General features: G+C 35.7%; 1 protein-coding gene and 1 non-coding gene across 21 annotated transcripts in view; both read right to left on the bottom strand.

The window, feature by feature from the left end:
- Nucleotides 1-16,091, bottom strand: part of PDE4D (phosphodiesterase 4D) — a 1,438,885-nt gene that overhangs the window by 1,192,232 nt on the left and 230,562 nt on the right. The window lies entirely within an intron of this gene.
- LOC112660719 (U6 spliceosomal RNA) lies at nt 6,185-6,287 on the bottom strand. The gene has a single exon (XR_003137159.1). It is a non-coding gene; the product is annotated as a U6 spliceosomal RNA (small nuclear RNA).

Genomic DNA, 16,091 nt, shown 5'->3' on the forward strand with positions numbered 1-16,091 from the left:
TCAGCTGGATTATGCAGCTCACATAGCTGCTAGCTGGGCTGAGGAGTGAAAGAACCCAGACCATCCTGGAGCTCTGTGTAGGAAAGGCGCCCCCTTCAGGCATGAAAGCACCAAGGGCCGCCTTTAGCTTATATTTGTACAATGATTCTGTGGGTTCTCTTCAAAGATAGAACTAAAGTTCTTATTTTAAAGTTCTTATTTATCCCATGCTCCAAGCACTTAGTGTCTGGTACGTGGGAGGCAATCAATAAATGTAGAATACAAAAATTAGTAAATTTAATTCCTTCAATCTAGAATGGGCCACTCTTTCCTTTTTCACTACACACACTCAGATTTTTAAATATAAAAATCCTACCCAGCTCAAATGCCTTGCTTACAGCAGTATCTAATCTTGCCTCATTTTCCCACCGTACAGGAAATTTTTATCCTTTCCCTATCATTCATATCCCTCCAGCTTCTAAAATGGTTTCAAATGGCTGAATTCCTAAATCAGTTATTGCCCATAGCCTTCATTGGCCAACCTCTAGGTATTCTATGTGATTATTGCTATTTGTGTACCTTTCCTTTATGTGTAAGCTCCTAGAGGGAGAGGTCTGACTCTATCACCCCATGTAGGAGGCCTTCAGCATTCTAAGGGAGCATATGTTTGTTGGTTTAGCAAGAACTTTTTCTGCATCAATAATGTGCCTGACACTAAACAAAATTTTAATTAAATGAAGTTCTATTTCTAGAAGTAATAGAAATATTCCAATGGAATAGGGTCTACTTCTACAACCTTGTGTCCTGCTAACACTGTGCTGTGTTTCCTCAAAGGTTACTGACACTCAGGACATCCTGACACTAACTACTCCATGTATATTTTTTCTCTCAAACTGCCAAGCACCATTTTCCTCTCATCAGTCTTCTTCCAGGATAACATCATAAATGGCATGGATCCTTCATCTCTATCTTACATGAAATACACTTAGAGTAAGAGATTAAATGATGGCCTACTCCATAATGCTGGACAACTTCTACTTTTGACCTCCAAAATCCCGCTACACATTTATGAGTTTTCGTCAATCCCCGGGGAGGAGATTCCTTGATTAAAATGCAAATGTGCTTTATTAACTTCAGAAGTTTCAGGTTTCTTTATTTGGTTTTCCATATCTCAAACAAAACAAAAACAAAATGAAAAGTGCATTAAAGGCACAGCTTTTAGCACATTGCTAGTAACATAGGAAGAATTGGGCTAAAAATAGTTAATTGGTAAAACATATATGCAAAGAAGTGTTCTAACTATGTAACTGGGAATGCCGTTTCAGAGACCACCCTCGTGTACTCAGAGATTTCAAAACCCAACACTCAGAAAAGTTTATTTCAAAAAGTTTGAGAGTCATGCTGAGGAGTCTATAGCTAGCATTTTATGTTTTAATTTTGAAGTTTCTCATTTATAAGGAATCGTTCATATTTTCTCCAGAGAGCATAAAGTATTTTTGTTACTTTCAATCCCACATCAAATTGATTTTATTCTTGACACTGCAACCGTAATTGCAACTAGAACATTGAGGATCACAGTGGGATAGGAGTATTTCACTAGAGCATTTCATAGTCACCAGATTATGTCACATATGTACCTTGTATTTCTAAGAATTCATTCCACAGAATCATCTTATGGATTGCTAATTTCATAATAAACTAAAGCCGCTGATTTACCTAAGAGAAAACATACAAGCAACACGTATAATTATATTTGAATCAATAGCTGCTAGGCCTACTAAAATCTTCCCCCTGACTCACATCGAAGACACACACTGTATCACTAGGTTTCTGCAACTAAAAGAAGATTCTTCTAAATGCATACAATCTAAGAATCAGTCATCTTACTTTCATGTCTTTCTGCAGAGAGGTTTCACAAAAAACGTTTTAGAAACGTTTATGTTAAAATTTGTCGGTTACAGAAAATGCTGACAAAATCCAATGTAGGCTGTGTCAGAAACTTCTCAAAGACCCAAAGAAACATAAAAGCATGCAAAGTCCATTAGAACTGCATTAAATGTGTCCACAGAAGCTCGAAATAAGCATGACATGCTGCCCTAATTGGAAAAAAAAAATCTGGCATAAATTTCAGAAGATTTGAGTGATCTAGAAATGATTATAACCTCTCACCATCTGTCTCTTCTAATATCTCCATTCCTAAATTCTGTTCTGTTTTTCTCATGACAGCCCCAAAGTAGAGAGCCTGCTTCGAAGGTTATCAGTTATTTCCCCAACCCTGTAGGGCAGACTTCCCTACTACTAAAATAGCAATAAAAAATAACTCTTGCCTACCAATTACTGAGATGGTTATAGAATCTCCTATTGGACCATCCTCTAGTTAAATGTTTAAAACTCAATTAAAATGCAAATTAACAGTAGACAATGCAGCAGTTATGGCTACAGCATGACAAGAGAAAAAAGTCAGCTCCATACAAGAATGCAAATTTTTGGAACTGTAATTAAATGTGTAGTTATTTCCATTTTCAGAACTTTTTATGGCCTGAAAAGGATGAGAAATCCCCAGCTAAAATAGTGTTTCCAATTCATCCAAAAAAATGTTACTTTAGAGACACCACAATTTTGGCATTACATCTTTTAATTTAATGCCACTGAATTTACTTTTAGGTGTGTTAATGTACCAAAACTCTCTGAATTCTTTTGGGAAAAATGAATAGCACTTGGTATAGTAATTTACTAATGAAGAAGAAAGATGTCTCTTAATATGTTTACAGATGATTGTTGAATCATAAAGTGACCTGTATCTGCCCGTCTCATATGTATGAGTCAGATGATATCTATTAGTGACTTGAGTAAAACACACTGCATAGAGAACTTATGCTTATTTTATCTGGCCGGCCATTTCACAGGACAGTGGCCCAGGGACAGGTGGGGTGGAAGGAAGTGAAATATAAACCAGAGAAGACCAGGGGTGCCTGGGTGGCTCAGTTGGTTGAGCATTTGACTCCTGATCTTCGTTTGAGTCTTAATCTCTGGGTCGTGAGTTCAAACCCCACATTGGGCTCCACACTGGCCATGGAGCCTACTTTTAAAAAAAAGAGAGAGAGAAAGAGAGAGAGAGAGAGAGAGAGAGAGAGGGAGAAAGCCAAAAGCAATAAGAATATAAAGGAAGGACGAAGTACCAGAGGGAATCATATGAGAAGCAGATAATTATAAATCATAACAGAATGGAGACTGAATCACATTCTGAAGAATTCAAGGAGACAAGTATGAGCAAGGAAAAGAAGAGATTGACGATTGGTGATTATTAAGAAATAACATACCTAATAAGAAATGACTGTGGAAGAGCAGAAAATAATGGTTTGTCAAAACAGAATAACCCATATTTGAAAAAAGCTATACATTCACATGCAAAAATATACATATAGAATGACTAATGGGAGAGTATTTAGACACAAACCAAAGACATAATGATTTATTCAAAATGTTATTTCTCCCTATGTATTCATGGTTACAAAAAAAGAAAGCACAGACTAACAACACAAACAGAAAAATAGTAAGTGCTGTAACTTAAGGAAAGAGGCCTGAATGTTTGCTAAAGAACAAAATGTTCTGCACTGTCTTGAAGGGATGTGAGGAAGAATCAGAAATTGTTAGCATCCTGTTGCTGGGTCTCCCGCTGGTCCAAAGAGCAGCATCTTTAATGAGCAATGACCTGGGTACTGACTCAACATCTTGACATGGCCACAAACCATCTTGACATTGCCAACCTCCATTAGAGTCTAGTAATATTGGTTCCAGTCTTGTATATTTTCAGGGAAGGAGGAAACACGTTAATCATCTGCTTTCTTCAGCTGTAGTTTAAAGCAATGACAGTCCAAAAATAAAAGCCAACTATATGCCACTGATTAATTATCAAACTACTCATGCGATCTCCTATTCAGGTAATATCAGTGTAAGATTTCAATTGCCCATGGAGGTCTTTGCACAAAATAACCAGTGTCAAAGATTATCACTTGATTCCATAGAAAACTTTATTTCTCTGAATTAAAAACAAAAAATAGAATTAAAAATACCTATACAGGGATCCCTGGGTGGCGCAGCGGTTTGGCGCCTGCCTTTGGCCCAGGGCTCGATCCTGGAGACCCGGGATCAAATCCCACGTCAGGCTCCCAGTGCATGGAGCCTGCTTCTCCCTCTGCCTGTGTCTCTGCCTCTCTCTCTCTCTCTGTGACTATCATAAATAAATTAAAAAAATAAAATCTAAAAAAAAAAATACCTATACACACAAAAAGACTGTTATGAGAGATAAGAATAAAATCCTTAGACAAAGAAGAGATCATGCTAATCATTAAGAAAATCCTAAAACCCTGAAAGACAAAGGCATGAACATCAGGTTTCTAAATTTCATCCTCATAAGTCATCTAAGACATGCAGACTAACGCAATCATCTCCATCTAAAATCGCAAAACCAGAGATAATAGTAAGTAAGTTTGGCAAGTGGACAATGAGACAAGCATACCTATATATCTCTACTGATAGAAAACTGCCGTTTTGGAAAGCAATTTGGAAGAGTGTTTGACCTGGCAGTTTCATAGCTGGGAATCTATTCTAAGGGAATATTCCAAAATGCAGATAAAAATGTTTGCACACAGATTTTCCTTAAAGAAATGTATATTATTTTATATAAGTGTCCAACAGTGAAAGAATGATTAATTATGATACGCTCCTATTGCACAGACAGCATTTTTAGCTTTGCAGGAAAACATTTCAATAAATGCTAAGTACAATAACAGGATTCAACATTTTACATTAGGTAGGCATCACACACATGGTGTGTGTTCAGGTCTCTACCCCCCCACACACACATAGAAAATCACATATTGACATATTGAAGTAACAATCTCTATAAAGACATATCATTTTTCTTTTTTTTTGACATATTTTTTCATATCACCTTTTCATCTCTTCATCATTCAAGAAATAAAATTTTCACCATTTTCATCATTCAAGGAATAAAATTTTCTCAGGAAAGCTGTTGAACTATTCCTTCAGCTACCCTAGTTGAAGAGTGATTAAAAAGATTCCTGAACATTGACTACCACTCGACATTGATTTTTTCTTAAAATATTAAGCAGACAAATGGAATTCCTGCACTCATTTTTAATATGTAATTATATGACAATATGTTTATGTGATGCTTTGGAAAAGGCAGTGATAAATCCAAATACAAAATCACAACAGAAGAGTTTTCCAAGATAAAAGAGAAAAAAATGTCAACATTTGGAGAATTATTAAAATTGAGGAATGTGATTTTAATTAAATTATATCTAATTCTGCCTCTTTTCTAAGTCAATTTCTAACTTTGAAAATATAACTCTAAGTAGTTCTATTAAAATGGACTTCTTGAGGTCAAATGGTATCTTTTTAAAATTTTAGTTGTTTAGAAATATTATAATCTGTACAATTATAATTTATCACATTTACTAGCTTTTATTCTTTGATGATACCTACATTTCCTCATTTTTATATTTATCCTCAAAAATTGTTTTAAACATAAGAAAGCTAAATTCAGAGCCAGGTGTCTATTTCCATTTGATTAAAAAAGACCCTGATCTCTAGGGCACCTGGTGGCTCTTGATTTCAGCTCAGGTCATGATCCTGAGATCATGAAATAGATCCACACTTTGGGCTCCAAGCTGAGCATGAAGTCTGCCAGGGATTCTCTTTCTCCCTTTCTCTCTGCCCCTCCCCGCTTTTACTTGCTGTCACTCTCTCTTAAAAAACAAACAAACAAACAAACAAACAAAAAACGCCCTGATTGAGTAATAGGTGCCTTAATAAATAGGGACTGAAGGGCAGTCCGGGTGACTCAGTGGTTTACTGGTTTACCCAGGATCGAGTCCCATGTCGGGCTCCCTGCATGGAGCCTGCTTCTCCCTCTGCCTTTGTCTCTGCCTCTCTCTCTCTCCCTCCTCTCTGTGTATTCTCATGAATAAATAAAATCTTTAAAAATAAATCAATAAATAAGGACTGAAATGTCAAAATACTACATAATTTTTGGTTCTTAAATAATGAAGAACTCAAATGTTTCTACTATTATTTTCAATGTTCTAAATGTTCTCAATGTTTCTAGCATTATTTCAGAGTTAAGGCAAATTATCAAAAGCTGAAATTTGTTCAAATATTTTTCTAGGAAAATTTGAAACAGAGCAAAGAAGAATACACTTTTATACATGTTGTCCTTGCACAGGGGCCATGCTAACCTTCTCTATATCATTCCAACTTTAATATATGCTGCCGAAGCGAGCGTGGCTACACTTCTATAAAATGAGGAGTATTCTTATCCCCAATGCAGCTGTTATTAACATTTTTAAATGTTCAAGTAAATGACAATGCAAAATAGACTCATAAATCCCGATAGTGTAATTGTGCCATATAGGAACACCGATGTAACTCACATTGTCCTGACAACATACAACATTTCCATCTCTTTAGAACGTTCTCTCAAGTCTCATTCTCATCTATCTTACTTCACAGAGGCAATTATCATTTTTTTTTAAGTTTACATTGGTTTTGGTCTAGAACTTCCTGAAAATGACGTAAGATGTATTGGTTCTTTTGCTCAGCATTGTATAAGACTCATCCAAGTTGTTTTGAGTATCAATAGCTCATTCATTTTTACCGCTGAGTAGTACTCCATTGTACAACTATACCAAAATGGGTTTATTCATTCTCCTGTTGATAAATGTGTGAGCTGGTTCCGGCTCAGGGCTATAATGAATAAAACTGCTACAATCAATCTTAACAAGTCATTCTTACACATGAATTTGTATTTCTTCTGGGTAAACTTTAATCTTAAGCACAGACCTCTTTCCAAATTAGTTTTACCATTTAATACCAGCAATGTAGGAGAGAGAGTTCAGTGGCTCCAATCTTCACCAACATTTGGGTTTGATATTTTTAATTGCGGCCATGCTAGTGGGTGTATAATATTATTTCAATATCCTTATAAATACATTTCCTTGAAGGTTAAAAATATTAAGCACTCTTTACTGTGTTCACTGACCATTCATATATGTATCTCTGTAAAGTGTTCATTGACATACTTTGAAAATTTTTATCTTTTTCTTATTGAGTACAGAGTTCTTTTTTATGTAATAATGATCTGATGCTTTGTCAGACATACTTTACAAATATTTTCAGTTTTTTGGTGGCATGCTTACTCATTTACTTAATTTTGTATTTAATGATCAGTCTAATACATCAATTTTTATGGTTATTATTTTCTAATATATCAATTTTATGGTTATTATTTTCTGCGTCTTATCAAAGAAATATTGGCCTACTCTTGTCTTAGTTCAGGTTGGTCTAACAAAATACCAGAGAATGGGTAGCTTATAAACAACAGAAATTTCTCACTGTTCTAGAGGTGGGTAAGTAGGAGATGAAAGTGCTAGAAGATTGAGTGTCCAGTGAGGGTCTGCTTCCTTTTTCCTTTTCATAGGCAGCTATCTCTTGGCTGTGTTCTTACACATGACAGAAGGGGAGAATTATGGTCTCTTCAGCCTCTTAGAAGGGCACTAATCCCGTTTATGATGGCTCCACCTTCAGGACCTAATCCTCTCCCACAGGCCGAATCTCCTAAAACCATTACATTTAGGGTTATATTTTAATATCTGAATTTTGGGAAGACACAAACATACTACCCGTCTTGACCACCAATTTGAAAAATATTATCCTACATTTTCTTCTAGTGTTTCTTCTTACATCTGTGACTATGAATTAATTTTTGTTTATGACTTGAAGTAGGAGTGAAGATTCATTTTTTTTTCCTATATGGATATCCAATTGTCCCAAGACTGTCTGTAAATAACACTTTGCATTCCCTCTGTTAACTGTTTTGATATCTTGAAAAAATCAATTTACTATATAAATATGTGTCTATTTCTGAATTATATTATGTTCTCTTTACATGTCTATACCTTCATCAGAATCTCACCATCTTAATCACTATGCTTTTATATAAAGTCTAAAGTCAAGTAGAACTTTTTCAAGATTATTTTAACTACTCTAGATTCTTTCCTTTTTCATATAAATTTCAAGATAAGCTTGTCAATTCCAATGACATAGAAGCCTCCTGAGATGAAAATTAAGATTTCAATCCAGAGATTAATTCAGGGAAAACTGACATTTAACAATACTGAGTCCTCCAATCCACAAACATGGTATTTCTGTCCTTTTATTTAGGTCTGCTTTCATTTCTCTCAGTAATACCTTGTAGTTTTCTGTGTAGAGTTTCTGCTCATGTTTTATTGAATTTACTTCTAAATATTTTAGTTTTTGATGCTACTATAAATGGAATTTTAAATTTTTTACTTACAACTGTATATTGCAAGTATTTATAAATAAAATGAATTCAGACAGACTTGAATTCTGAAACCCCCCTCACTTATCAGTTCAAGTCACTTCCTCTGAAATTATTCCTTATGATTACCGATGTGCACTTTCCTGTCACCCATGAATAAAGACCACTTTATTTTTTTTCCTTTCCAAACTATGCCTTTTAATTCTCTTCTCGCAAAGTTGCACTGGCTAGGAGCTCTAGTGAAATAGCGAACAGAAAGAAGTAAGACGAAAGCTATTGTTGTGTTCCTAGTCTTAGGGGGAGAACACTCTTTCACCTTTAAGTACAATGTTATCTATAGGCTTGAACAATGTTTTCTGTTGTTGTTTAGAGAGGGTTTTATCAAATATTCCTACAGATAATTCTTTATTGGGGTGCAGGTGTCCTGTCCTTTGGAGAATGTTTAGTGGCATTCCTAGTTTCTACCAACTAGACAGTAGTAATACGTTCTCCTCATTGTCACAACCAAAAAATGCCTCCAAACATTTGTTCTGGGGTCAAAACTGCCCTTGTTTGAGAACCACTGAGTTAAACTGATGCAGTAGGTAAGACATGGGAAAATGTAGTTCACTTCATCAGAGCAATCTTCAGTTAGCTCACAAGAGGATGCTTGTGTTTTCCGAACTGCATGCTCAGTTGCTTGAGTCCACTGTCTACTTATACCTGTCAGCCCATTAAGAGAGGATCTGACCATTATTCTAGTTGCTATGCCTATACAGAACCCCAACACTGAGCTTCAGGTCCCCCAAGATATGGCAGTATTTCCCTGGGGAGGGAGTATTCTTAGGCCTCCAGGCTTTCCAGGTCCCTCAGAGATGGCAAAGAATGACAACAGTCTTATTTACCTCTCCATTGTGTATTTTTTTTCTTGAAGAGTCAGAGCCAAGGCCTTGAGGGATTTTCTCACCTTCAATGAAAGTGATCATTCTTTAAAATGACTCAGTTAATTCGCTTTTTAAAGAGCCATATTCTCTTTCTCTCTTTCATTCTCTCACTCTCCTCTCCCTCTTTCCCTCTTTTTCTAGCAAGTGTCATAAATGCTTTTCAAATTTAACAAACTGTAACAAACTAGATGACCTGCACAATGACCAATGTTTCCAATCTCTTTGATACATGCTATTGCAAAGGTCTGAGTGTCTCTGCCTCCCTCTGTCTCTCCTGAATAAACAAAATCTTAATAAAAAGAAAAAAAGGTAATAAAAGCTACAGCATGGAGAAATAGAAATCTTTAGAGTTTTCTAAAATTCACTAGGAATTGAACTGGTTAACATAGATGGGGGCACAGTACTCTATGAAACTTTAAGTGTAGTGAATGAAAAATAAGTAGTTAGATGGAAATTAACATGTCTAGAAGCGCAGCATAGGGTCCACATATGTTAGAAATCTGAACACTATTTCAAATGCATCACCAAAATGATGTTTTTAACTACTCTGTCTTCTGGGAAAATTATTTTCCAGGATATTGTACCTCCCATTGTGTAATGAAAACAAGGTTGCAATTATTGAAATACACCTCATAAGAAAGTTGCCGATATTATTCTATAACCAAGGTCAATAGGTTCACTTTCATATAGATGGCCAGAGCAGGATTAATTGTCAGAGAACTTCTATGCCAAGCCGCTTATGCAGAAAATGCCAATAATAAGATTCTATTGTGGAAATTTTAACACAATCTAGCTTCAATGTATGCTTAATTGGGAATATCCAGGGAAGACACATCTTCAAGATGTTCCATGTGTGAAGCCCACTCAATAGCAAATGGCTCGTTTATATGGATGTGATTAACAAACTGCCAAGGCATTCAGCTATAAAGTAAGGTTTCCAGCCAGTTCAAATGTATATTCAAAATAACATACTCCTTAGAGTATCAAGCTCTTTTTGTATCTGAATTTCAGATAATCCCTCTCCTGCAAAAACTATGAATTCTTTATTTGGCCATGGTTTATATGTCACTGGACAATCTTTTGTTATCTTTCTTCAACAAACATCTACCAATAAAACACAAGCAAATTATAGGCAAAATCTCAATGAAGTGATTAGGTACCAAAAATTCATTTGCTTTCAATGTGTTATTTTTCCTTAATGTCTCCTGTTTATTACTAACTGCCTCCCAATCAACTAACATGAATGTGTTTATCTAAAAGGTCAGAGAACTTACCTTCATAGCCATTTAGAAGAAAAAAAAAATCTTCCCACTTGTTCAAAAATGACATATAAATACATTCCTAAAGCATTTGCTAACAAATGTATTCCTCTCCAATTTGATTTTGAAAAAAAATACACAACTGAAAATTACACACAGAGAATACTTAAAATAAATCATAACTACAGAACAACAATTACTATATCTGGATATATAATTAGGTGACTAATTATTTTGAAAATGCAATTGCACACTCTAATAGATATTCAATAACCTCCACCATTATCCCTCCCACTCCAACCCCTCAACTTCTTCCTGTGTTTTTCATGTCAATTTTAGCTCACATATCATCTTTTTCCTCTATTAAGAACAATTTGTTGAATGGTTTCATCTCTTTAATACATGCAATTCAATTACATCTTCTTGTTAATATATCTAACAGTGAAGATGACTTGTGCAAATTGTCTGACCCTTTCATCTTCTACCTGTGTGACCTTTGCAGTCAGTGGTATAAAGGAAATTCTTGTTCTCTAATTGTGTCATCTATCACAATAAGAAAAATATACCACAAAGATGGAAGACTAGGGAATATATTACAGTGGATTCAAAAACAATGCAACTCTGTTACATTTATCTGGGATTGAGGATGCCATGTAACATTTCTCCTTGGAGTACCAAAGAATCAGACCAGGGGAGTTGATAGAAGCTCAAAATGCAACTGAGGGGGAAGTAGCTTAAATAAAGATTGTCAGAAATGGTAATTAAAATGGAAATAATGTCCACTAAATTATAAACCGAACACTGAAGTTTTCACCACAATTATGGTAGAAAAGGATCTTAACAAGGAAAATCTGCTCAGCCTATATATCACTCAAAATTGAATAGAAAAAAAGATTTTTCAAGCATTTCCAGGGAAAGAGAATACTGTTCCAAAAATTCAAAGCAAACCTCTGAAAAATCTCTTACTGCAGAATCCAAAAGAAAATTTCAGAAAACAATTTGACATCCTTATTTTGGACAAAGGAAACAGGGTGAAATGAAGAGAATTCCAGGCAAGATTAAAAAAAAAAAAAGTCAATAGTGTGAAATGAGAAGAAGAAAGCATATTATAAACAACAACAACAACCATCAAGAAACTAAAAAAAGAGTAAAAGAACTGATACTGAAGGTGGTAGATTTAATCATTATTTAACTGTTCTAGAAGATCTCAGAAGGAGAAACAAAAAGGAAACTGTGGTAGAAAAGAAATTGAATAATAAAGACTAGAGAGTTAACATGCACTAATCCATGTTTCTGGAAGAGAAGCCAGAGAAATAGGAACCACCATCAAAAATATAGTCTTAGAAAATCTTGATCTCAGAAAGACAAGTTACATGGCTTCAGGAAAAATATAAATGAGTAAAGATCTAAAACTTAATAAAACTGACAACTTTAGATTAGTAAATATGGTGGGGAGGGGAATCCTGCAAGATTCTAGGCAAAATTAAATATGCCTACAAAAATAATTAAATATGCTAGTTTGGTGACAACGTCAACATAGCTGAATGAGAGTTTTCTATGGTCTTCCTCCCAAAAAATACCAATTTTGAAAATAAACTAGGGATGAAAGAACCTTTGTGAAAGTTTGGGAGTCCAGTGGAGAAGATCTAGCACACAGCTAGAGAAAAAAATTGGAGATTGGACACACTGAAAAGGTAAGAGGAACAGTTTCACTTTCCCCACATCACTGCTCCCTCAGTGCAAAGTGAGTATAACTCCACATGAGAGAATTTCTGAGCCCATGATCTCTCCCATAGAGCAATGTGACAGTATATGAGCACCTGTTTTGCCCAGCTGTGCAGGATGCTGTCAAACTGACCCACTTCTTTCTTACCCCATCCAGAATACTGAGATGGGAACTGCAACACTTGGGGGCAGCAAGAGGCTGGCAGGCCAGAATGACAATTGAAAGCTCAAAGTGCATCAAAGGTCCTAAAATCACTTTACAGACTCCATCAGGAAGCCCATCCATGAGCAGCTGGAGATGCCTCACCTGTGAATTCCCCAACTAAACCACTAGCACCCACAATGCTCCTCAAACCTAATCCACATATACTCCCATCTCAGGGCCAGCTGGCTACGTGTGTGCTCCCAAGAGTGAGAGTAGTGAGAATGAGGTTTGCAGACAACCAGCAAGCACAGCAGAGAGCTGACCTGATTCTGCAGGATGAGGAGACGATTACCACAACAATTCTAAGAAAGAAGAATAGAGCTGAAGGCATCACACCCCCTGATTTCAAACTATATTACAAAGCTTTCCTAATAAAAACAGCATGGTACTGGGGCTGCTGGGTGGTTCAGAGGGTTAAGCATTTGCCTTTGGCTCTGGTCATGATCCCAAGGTCCTGGGATCAAGCCCAGCATCCAGCTCCCTGCTCGGCAGGACATCTACTTCTTCTTCTCCCTCTGCGCCTCCCCATCATTTGTGTTTGCTCACTTGCTCTCTCTCTCAAAATAAATAAATAAAATCTTAAAAACAAAAAACAGGGATCCCTGGGTGGCTCAGCGGTTTAGCGCAGCCTTCTGCCCAGGGCGTCATCCTGGAGTCCCAGGATCGAGTCCCACATCAGGCCCCCTTCATGGAGCCTGCTTCTCCCTCTGCCTGTGTCTCTGCCTCTCTGTCTTTCATGAATAAATAGATAAAATCTTAAGAAAAAACAAACAAACAAACAAACAGAGGTGCCTGGGTGGCTCAGCTGGTTAAGTGTCTGCCTTTGGCTCAGGTCATAATCTCAGGGTCCTGGGATGGAGCCCCACGTCAGGCACCCTGCTCATGCTCTCTCTTGTTGTCTCTGCCTCTCTCTCTATCAAATAAATAAATCCTTTAAAAAGAAATAACATAGCCTTAAAATAAAAACACAGAAAGAAACTTTAAAATAAAATATACCTAAGTAGCATAGACTAAAGAAGAAATCAAAATTACAATTATGAGCTATTTAATATTAAAAATAATTAGGAAATCTATATAAAAGCTGATAATGTGTGGTAAAAAAGATGGAATCAAATGGGCAAAAACTCATAGTATTGAGGGTTCTTATTTAAAAAAATGAATGAAAGTAAAAGATATTCAATTCAATAAGTTAAAGGATTTCAGCAAAGGTCAATAAAATAACTAAGAAAAGTAGCAGTAATGAATCAATAAAAGCATTTAGTGAGCTAGAAAAAGATCATAAAATAACCCTAAGAAAAATAGGAAAACTGAATCAATAAAAATAAAAGCAGAAAAAAAGGACAAGTAAGTAAAATTCACAAAGACTAAGGAAGAAACAGAAAATTCAAATTTCATTTAAAAAAAACAAATTTCATTAAAACCTACTAAGTAGATAAGACCAAGTAAGATAAAGAATATGGTAAAAGAGTATATATAATCCCACTCTGATTAACATAATCCTGATGCAGTGACAATAATGAAAGAAAACATAAATGAACAAAAGTGATTTAAGAAAGAAATAGTAATCTGAATATAATCGAACACATATAGAGCAGGAAAAGCTCTTAGAATATCTACCTTTAGAAAAGCACAGCTTAAGAAGCAAATTATTTCAAAATTACACATCGCACAACAAAGATCAACATGAAAGACTACCATACCCTGTTTACAAAGATATTATAAACCTGATACCAAACCTGACAACGATTATTTTTTAAAGATATTTCACTTTTATTAAAAAGAAGATGTAAGTAAAGTACGTAAAATCCGAAGAGTATATTTTTTCAAAAGTCACAACTAAATAAGAGTTACAAGTACTTGAAACAAGACAGGGGCAGAATTATTATTTTCCATAGTAATTCTTTTTCTTTTCTTTTTTTATGATTTAGTTACTTATTTGAGAGGAAGAGTGAACACTCCTGCATGAGGGGGCGGGATGCCACCCAGAAGGAGAGAATCCCCAAGTAGACTCCCACCTATGCCCAGAGCCCCATGGAGGGGAGCGATGGAGCTCCATCCCAAGACCCTGAGATCAGGACCTGAGCTGAAACCAAGAGTCAGACAGTGACCCAACTGAGCCTGGGTGAGGCACCCCTCTTTTTCTTAAAATATCAAAGGGATTATTATTATTATTCTGAATAATCAAATATGTTAGAAACTTAAAAGCAATGAAAACGTGACACCACCTCCAGACAAGAAAGACAAATGACTAAGAAAGAAAAATCACTTGCCAAAGATACATATTATAAAAAATGTGCAGTATAAAATTTTGGCTTAAGAAAATGTGACATTTCAAAGCACTGAGGAACCTATAAGTCAATCACAAGCTACAGAGAAGATTGGCATGTGCATGTCCAGTAAGTATGCAGGTCACAAAGGAAGACGCAGAGGGCCAAGGGGTCAGCCTCCAAATTCAGCTGGACCAACTATTTGAAATCAAATAGCTCATCGAGACTGCCCATCAGTCTGTGCATGCGCGTGAACTCCATCTGCATTTGCCAGTCTACCCTTTTTCCTCCTCCCCATGCTTCATTTGCTGCTGTCCCTGCATCACACTAGATTTTAAAAAATCACCACCATGGCAAAATTAACCAAAATAGTAGAGCAAGAAGAGTGAAAATCTGCAAAAATTTCTTGTTCACAGGCCATAACTTACTTTCATGGTATTTTAAAAAACTAGTTATGTTTCTTCCATTTATGTAGAAAAACATGAATAAAGTACCACTGAGAAAAGCAATACAAATTCCACCTCAACATATGAGAAATACTTTTATACCCAAAAGCCTGGTGATAACCAATTTCTATCATATTTTATTTTCCAACTAACCTTCTCTTTTTCAGTATGTTCTAGAATAGAACCTTTTGTGAGACTGAATTTAAATTACTTTTGAGAAATTTCCAACATTCTTCATTGAATTCTACAGTAAATACCCAGGAGTACAAGTTTCCAAACTTTTCTATCCTACACCCTTCTAGAACTGTTTTTAAGCTTGCTGTGGACATTTAGGGGTAGTCCAATTTGAAAAAAAAAAAAAATAGCAACAAATCTTTAGTAACTGGTCACAAAACTAATGCCTTTATAAGATTATCAGTCCATCATATAAAAAGAAAAGCCAGAAACACTACAAAGGCTTGTATTTCTAAATGATGCCACAAAGGCAAAAATGTGTCCAAAGTGCAGTTTAGGATGCTCTCCAATGAATGTTACACTCTACCTCAGCATGGTTCATAATTATGTTCTTACAGGAAAAAGCCAAAGAAGAAAATTACATCTGCACTTTCCACAACGATTTTCCTCCCAGGTGCCAAAGATAATTCAGATAGCAAAATAAATGCCCTGTGGCAAAGCTGAGGGATTTAAAATTAAAAATCTCCTTGGCTTTCAATCATCTTTTCTGGATAACAAACCTACCCTATCACGACCACTGTTTGCCCCCAATATTCATCTGTCCTTCTTCTCAGTGATGTAGCTATGGTTAAACCCTTCTCTGTAAAAAAAAATAATTTGGCAAATGATAACCAAATATTTATGTTATCACTGCCTTCATATATTATAAACATACTGACTTCTACAAGTACATAGCTTTCTGCCTAGA

This window comes from Canis lupus, chromosome 2, assembly GCF_003254725.2.
Source record: "Canis lupus dingo isolate Sandy chromosome 2, ASM325472v2, whole genome shotgun sequence".
In the NCBI taxonomy this organism is placed as follows: domain Eukaryota; kingdom Metazoa; phylum Chordata; class Mammalia; order Carnivora; family Canidae; genus Canis; species Canis lupus.